Below are 8,219 nucleotides of genomic sequence, written 5' to 3' on the forward strand. Positions count from 1 at the left end.
TTGAACTACCTCAAGGGGTATTCACCAATATCTGGGGCCTTATTTTGTCCTAATTTTTTTCAGTGTAGCTTGGATTTCTTCCTTCTTTATTACTGATTCAGAATATATGCTATCTTTTTAACTGGTTATTTGTTAATGGATTCTTTTTCTTTCCGGACCACAATATTTTACAATGATGAGAAAACAGCTAAGAATATTGCACATGTGCCCAGCCCATCTCCGACCCCCTCCCTGCCCAGGTCCCTAGGTCAGGAGCCTCTTGATGTATGGCTGGATGGACTGAGTCTGCGTCTTCCGCAGAGATCCCTCCTGGACAGTGAGGGAGCAGGCGATGACAGGCCTGGACATACCCAGGGCCTGCTTGGGGCGCACAAGCGCATATTCCTGTCCTCACTCAGCATCGGAGGTGCATGACCATCTCAGGGGCTCGGCATCCACGGCCATCATCAGGAGCTCTGAGATGCCTCTGTTGAGGGTTTCGGTGGCCTCACCGGCTCCTATGCGAAGCTGCTTGTGGTTCCAGGAGGGCTGAATGAGGTCCAACAGCTTCTTGTGGAGACGGGCATCTGCAAGGGCATAGGCTTTCAGGTTTACATCTGCCTCAGTCATGGCTGAGGCTCTGTGGTTTGGTCTCGCCCTCCTGGAAGCCTGGACGAAGTTGGAGCACGGGCAGTGCCCACACCGGAAAGCCGCACTCTGATTCTTTGGGGTACAGAGCTGCATATTCTTTCCATCTTTTGATGTTTATTGCATCGTTGAATTCTTTGCTCACAAAGAATCCTTCAGTATTGAATTCGAGACTTGAATTGTGTTTCTTCTGCTATTTCAGCTGAGAAACAATACACCCCCTCTCCTGCAGATTTTCTAGCTTCGGGTGTTTTCATATTTCATTATACAGCTTAGTTTTGGAGCTAATTTTTGAAAGCTTTTGTTCAACTCTTTACTTCACCCTTTCTTTCATTTGCTTTAACTATTTTACAATCCAATTTCAATCTCTGGAAATTGTCATTTGTAGCAAAGAAATTGCCTGTTTCACAATGCTCCACGCCTGTCCATTTCAGTTACGAATATAGAAATCTTATATAGAACTATTGCATTTCATTAATAAAAAGCAGTTTTTCTGGATTCATATCTTATAAATTCCATGTTCTGATTATTAGTGGATGTTTACAGCTGAGTTTGGAGTCAGGCCTCACACCAAACCAAGGTGGCTAAGGCTTTGTTCCTTTTGCGTCCCTCAGGCGGACTCTACTCTGAGGAGCAAGCTCTTCATCACTCGTGTTTGAGAGCCCCCCCCCCCCAAAGGCTCTCTGCTGTGCCTAAAGCTTCCAGTGGCGGAAGGTTCAGAATGGAGAAACCTCGTCCTTCTTTGTTGTCTGTATTTAGTTGGAGGGAGAAAGAGAATCCATTTTCACCACAGCCCAAGGCCAACTGCCAAATGGTAGAAGTCAAACATGCCTTCACTCTCTATCCTTCCTTATGCCTTTGCGAACACCTGTTGTTCCTCTTGAAACACTCTGCTTTGATACTAGTTTCATAATTCTCTGCAATAGCCACACAAAACTCAGAGGCTCCTCACAATGATAGGGGACTATTAGGGAAGTTCACAGGTTACCACAAATTAGGATCAGTAAACAGTACGGATACATCATTGATGCATGGCAGCGCCTCGTAGCTAGAACACGATTCTCACCTTCTCTGATCCTCAGCCTCTCACCACAGGTGCCTTGGCTTTTGACCCTGTGGGTCAGAAAGCCCTTTGGTTGTTCTGCCTCACAACCTCAGACTTGGCACTGCTCGTCTACTGTACCCAAGGTCTCAGCTGCCTCTTGTCTTGACCATTCTTTACTAGTAGTTCTTCGTTTCCAATGGTCCCAGGAGTCTCTGGTTTCCCGACATGGGTCCCTGATACACAGAGGAGTGGTTTTCAAGGAGGTGTGAATTATTTCTACATCAGGTTATATCCCCAAGAAAACAAAGGGTGGTGACTTGATTCACACTAGCCAGTAGTGTGGAGATGCAGACTCCTTCCCATCTCCCTGTTGTTGTTGTCAGGCGCCATCCAGTGTGTACTAACCACACACAGCAGAAGAAACCCTGTCTAGCCCTTCACTGTCCTCGAAATTGTTCCTATGCTTCAGTCCATTGCAGCAGTCATGGTGCCAATTCATTTCCTGGAGGGACTTCCCCTCCTCTTCTGTTGCTCTTCTTATCAAACATGAGGGCCTTCTAAATGGACTGGTCTTCCTTGACAGGACGTCCAAAGGATGTAAAATGATGTGTCTCCATCCTCGGCTCTGGGAGCACTCTGGCCAAACTCCTTCCAAAACAGAACGTTTTGTCCTTTTAGCTGACCAGAGTACTTTCAATACTCATCTTCAGCACCACAAATCAAATTCACCTATTCTTCTTCAGTCTTCTTTGTTCAATATCCAACTTTCACATGAACAGGAGGCATTTGAAAATATTATGTGTTGGGTCAGGTGCACTTAGTCCACCAAGTAATATGCTTTCTTTTCAATACTCTAAAATAAATCTTGTGCCCCAGATTTACCTGATGTAACGCATAGTTTTTGCTCTCGCCTGCTGCTTTCATGAGAATTGATTGTGGATCCAACTATACAGAGTCCCTGACAACTTCAATCTTTTCTCCGTTTATCATGATGTTAGCTATCAGTCCAAATGTGCAGATTTTGATCTTCTTTTAATTGAGTTGTAATTCATATTGAAGACTACAAGATCTTCATCAGCAAGTGCTTCTGCAAGCATAGTTGTGTCATTTGCGTACATCAGATTGCTATTGAGCCTCCCTCCAATCCTGATGTCCCATTCTTCTTCACAGAGAATAGCTAACTCCTATGATGATTTGCTCAGCATACAGACTGAATCAGTACGATGAGAGGATACAATGCTGACATACATTTCCCGGCTAAATCATGTAATATTCCCTTGTTTCCTTTGCACAACTGCCTCTTGATTCATGTACAGGTTCTTCATAAACCTAATGAAGTGTTCCAGCATTTTCATTCTTCTCAAAGTTATCCATAGTTTGTTATGACCAACACAATCAAATACCTTGGCATAGTCACTAAAGCACAGCTAAACATCTTTCTAGTGTTCTCTGTTTTTATCCAAGATTCATCGGGCATCAGCAATGATAGCCCTTATTCCACATCCTCTTCTGAATTTGGTGTGAACCTCTTGCAGTTGCTTGTCAATGTGCTGCTGCAATGATTGCTGAATGAGTTTCAGCAAAAATTTTAATTGTACGTGATATAAGTGATATTGTTCTATAATGTGAGCATTCTGTTGGATCACTTTTCTTTGGAATTGGGACAAATATGGATCTCTTCTTGTCAGTTGGCCAAATAGTTGCCTTCCAAATTTCCCAACATAAACCAGTGAGTATTTCCAGTCCTTCTTCAGCTTGTCGAAACATTGCCACTGGTATTCCATCAATTCCTGGAGTATTATTTTTGGCTAATACTTTTAGTGCAGTTTGAATTTCTCCCTTCAGTCCCATTGGTTCTTGCTCATATGCTACCTCCTGAAAGGTAAAAGGTTGACCAGTTCTCTGTGACACCGCTACTCTGTGTATTCACCTCTTCCTTTGGTGCGTTCCACATCATTCAACATGTGACCACAGAATATTTCGATATTGCAGCTCAAGTTCTTCAGTGTAAGATATACTATGTGTGTTTTTCCTTTTTGATTTCTGAGTCTTTGTTTTATTATAGTATTGGACTGTCTTCTCGAGCTGCCCTTTGACATTTTCTATTTAGCTCTTTGATTTCTTCACTTCTTCCATGTGCTTTAGCAGCTCGCTCTAAGATTAAGAGCACATTTCAGTCTTTTCTGACAACCACTTGGATCTTTCCTTTAATTCCCGTCTTTTAAATGACCTTTTGCTTTCTTCATGAATGATATTCTTGATGTTCTCCCACAGTTCATCTGATATTCTGTCATTAGTGATCATTTTGTCAAATTTGTTCTTGAGATATTCTCAAAATTCAGGTGAGATAGACTCACAGCCATATTTTTGCTATAAGGGACTTGCTTTAATTCTCTTCAGCTTCACCCTGAGCTCACCTGTTGATGATCTGTTGCCCAGTTGTCTTAGCTACTGAGCTAGTGAGTGTCTCCATCTTTACACAGATGCAGTCCATTTGATTTCTATGTATTCCATCTGGAGACTGTTGTAGTGTAAAGTCACTTTTTGTGTTGTTGCAAAAGGATATTTGCCATTAACAAGTCGTTGGGTTTGCAAATTTCTATCATGTGTTCTCCAGTTTCATTCACCAAGTCCCTATTTCCCAACTTTCTCTTTGTTTCAAACTTTCATGTTTCAATCGCCAAGAATACTAATGGCAATTAGTAATTGCCACTAATAATTATTAATCAAATCTTGGTTGCATATTTGATTAATTCCCAACTGAAGTTGTTGGAAGAATTCTTCAACACTATTTTTTGTGTGTGATTGGTGCATACATTTGAATAATAGTTGTATCCACTGGATTTCCTTGAAGGCAGCTAGATATAATCCTGTCATGGACAGAGTTGTCCTTCAAAATTTATTTTGCAATGTCCTTGTTGCAATGAATGAAATAAATATTGTCCAGTGGCAATTCTATCTCCAAAAGTGATAAGCCAGGTGTTGAGTCCACCCACATTTTGGAATGTAATCTTTCTTCTAATGTTTTTCTGGATGGACTTGAACATTCAACCTTTCAGTTAGCATCCATGTACCTTAACAAATGCTCCCCTCATGAATTCCACAATGTGTTATAAATACTATTAGCTTCATAATGAAATACCCTTCCCTTTTACAATTGGCCCAAGAAGTTTTAGCATAATGAATTTGTGACACATTTTAACTATTGAGATAAACATTTTATTTTAAGGAGAATTCTTTAAATGAGTTTGATTGCTTAAACAAGGTTTAATTCTTATAATAAACTCTCCTTGGTTTTAATATAGGGTCGTAAAATCTATCACATTACTAATACCTTAGGATTTTGACATTTACGTTGGACAAATACTGGTCTTGAATTTTCCTTGGTTACAATGTCATTTTCAGTTTTTGCTATCAAGGACCTCTCAGTTTTATAAAAGGAGTTCATTTTATAAAAGTTGATTTGCTAAATGTATGTCTACAAGATAAATGATTTTTTTTCTCAAAGTGTTGAAAGATTTTACCAGTACAGCCATCTGGTTCATGAGCTTTCTGAGTGGGAAGAATTTTATTTTATTTATTTGCAAGGTTATTTTGTTTTTCTTAAAAATATATCTATATTATTGCAAATGAGGGGAAGGTTTAGAACAGATAATATTTTTACATTCATTAACTCTTAACATTTTGACTCATGTCAGCTACTGCCATCTGGTCAATGTACTATCACTCATCAGTGGGCAGATTTTTTAGTTCTGACTTTACTTCTCTGGTAGTTATAGCAGTATTCTTATATTGTTTTTCTTGTTGCAGTTGTGGTAAGTTATGTCTTTCTTATAATTTTCCTATTTAAAAAAGTCAAATTACAAGGACATTATTAATTTCACAATATCCTTTTATATCAATTCTACACTGATTTTATTGTTTACTGATATTGCCTTGGAAACTGATCACCCGCTTAATAGACCGCATAATTTTCAAAAGGTAACTTCCAAATGTACTAGAAGTTTAAGGTAATTAATTTTAGTTTTGTTCATTTTTATTGTACTTGTTTCCCTATTATTGGCATGTTTTTATTTCCTTCTTTGTACTTTGTTTTGAATTTTCTGCTAGTTTTTAATCATTTGAGATGAATCCTTGTTTCATTATTTTGAGACATTGTTACTTTCAGTGTGTGATTTTAATGTTATAAAGTATTCTCTGAGAAAGTTGTACTTCATTCCAATAGTTTCATATTGCTATTAATCTCCTCTGTACAAAATAAGGGGGGGGGCTTATAATTGTGGAAAAACTCTATTAACTTTCAATTCTTTTTTTCCCCTTGAGCGCTATAAAGCCTCTTCACTTTTCCCCTTTTGGATATATTTTCTATTGACTGACCATTCACTTTACTAATCTCTGTAGTAGGCAATACCATGCAGTGGCAAGACTTGTTAATAAAATAAAGAATGAGTTTAATTAAAATATGTTGATAACTAAAGCCTTGAATTAATTAAGTAGACTTTTTATTAGAAAATTGTAATAGCATAGATTTATGCTAATATATCTATTTGACAGAATTTATTTATTGTTGGCATGTTCAAAATACAACTGCAATCCGATAAATCATACTATTTTATGATTATGTATGAGTGCATTACAACACTCAAAATATACCCACTCCTTCCTCTCTACTTCCTCTCTCCCTCTCTCTTTTGCTAGTTACGTTTCAGCAATTTGGTCATTATGGTCCATCTGTGTTAGGTGACAGGGTGGCACTATGCCTTAGGTGTTGCTGCCCCTACCTAGTTGCTCACTGTCCATCAGATGCCCTCTCGCACCTGGAGATATTGTGGGATGGCAGGGCCCTTCTTCGCTCTACCGAACCTTCTACTGATGAGCCTTTAGAGTGAGAATAGTGGTAGTTGTGAGGGGGTGTTGGACACTGTATCCCACCACTGAACTGGAGAGTTACCACACTTTTGCTTGATCTGATATGACCTCAACACCTTGTGTACTTCCCTCCCTTGTTTTCATGTCATCTTTCCATGTCTTCCAACTCACCTTCCCAGTACCTTCCTACCTGGAATGGCCTTTCCACTTCCATCTGCAACCTTACGGTGTCCCACAATTACCTCTCCTTCTATGACTGGGTTGGGATACCAGGGATGAATGTGAGAACATATCCTATGACCAGTAAGCTGCTGTCTCTTATGTGGACCAGTTGCTGCTGAGGCCTCCAGTGCATCACTTGGAATAGCCTACTGAAGCTGCCTAAGATCTTGTCATGACCTGCAAGAGGCCCAAACTGAGGTACTGCCTGATTTTTTTCCCCAAAGTTGTCATAAATGTGAAATATAGGATAACAATATAGTAAATAAGTATATGTGCATAACCAATCTTAGAAAAATGCCATAGAATTTCATAATGGATCTATTTTAAGGGAAAATAAAATGGAATATCCAAGGGAATATAACACAGTACCTAAAAACCAATGAGAACTACTTTTGCAAATTGATTTCCATTGCAATCTTGGCAATTCCCACCACCACCCCAATTCACTTAATCGCCTCAGTATTGCAGTTGCTGATACCCTCATGCACACATTGACTTAACTAAGTATATAACTAAGTACTTAACTCAGGGATGATGGTAAAAAGTCCATTTTAAGTGCAGATATAATTTTATGAGTGCAAGGCTTGAGTAAAGGCTCCAAAAGTATTTCTCAGAACACACAACTTGGGTTCATAATCTTTGAGCAGAAAATTATTTCAATTTAATAGTTTGTGTGTCAATATAATTCAAAATTATTGCTGTTTTTAAGCAATATAATTACTCTCTAAGAGGATACAAGTTCTTGAAATCAAAATTTTGTTCATTTCCAGTCTTCACCACAAATGTGTAGGTGGAGAATTCAGTCTATGGATTTTCATGTGATCTAGCTTTAGGTCCTTTATGTAAACAAAGTTTAATATATTTAAATTACTTAGGTTCATGTTTGCAATCTTGAATATAAAATAACACTAAAATCTCATATCTTTAACAATTCAGAAATTTATACACAAGTTACTCAAACATACAAAAGAAATAAAACACACTGAACCAAGAAATCACACAAATGCTTTGCTATTTTTTATAACAAATCTACATTTGTAGGAAAATTAAGATATGTAATGTATTATTCACATATATAATATTTTCATAGTGTTACATGCCATTTTTCAAAAATTCACATGAAAACGTACAACAACATATACAATATAAACTTCTATTTATCCCCTTAACTGCATTCAACTTTATACATTACACTCTTTTCTTTTTGTTCTTATATTCTGATTCAAAATTTTGGGGAAAAATGTACATAGTGCAAAACAGCCCTGATTTAGAATGCAATATTATAAGCATACTGATTGCTATTATTGAATGCCCTTGAATGGATTCAAGGGCATGATGGATTGTCACTCATTACAATGAAATGTGACAGAGTAGACTCACCACACAGGTTTTTCTTGGGTGTGCTATTTATGTATTATCACCAGGGATCTCTCCTCACAGAAGTAGGTGGTCTTGA

At 38.3% G+C, this 8,219-nt stretch overlaps 1 pseudogene; it reads right to left on the bottom strand.

The window, feature by feature from the left end:
- Positions 1-243: 243 nt before the first annotated feature.
- Positions 244-609, bottom strand: LOC142439308 (NHP2-like protein 1 pseudogene; annotated as a pseudogene).
- Between the last annotated feature and the right edge of the window lie 7,610 nt (positions 610-8,219).

This window comes from Tenrec ecaudatus, chromosome 1, assembly GCF_050624435.1.
Source record: "Tenrec ecaudatus isolate mTenEca1 chromosome 1, mTenEca1.hap1, whole genome shotgun sequence".
NCBI lineage: Eukaryota > Metazoa > Chordata > Mammalia > Afrosoricida > Tenrecidae > Tenrec > Tenrec ecaudatus.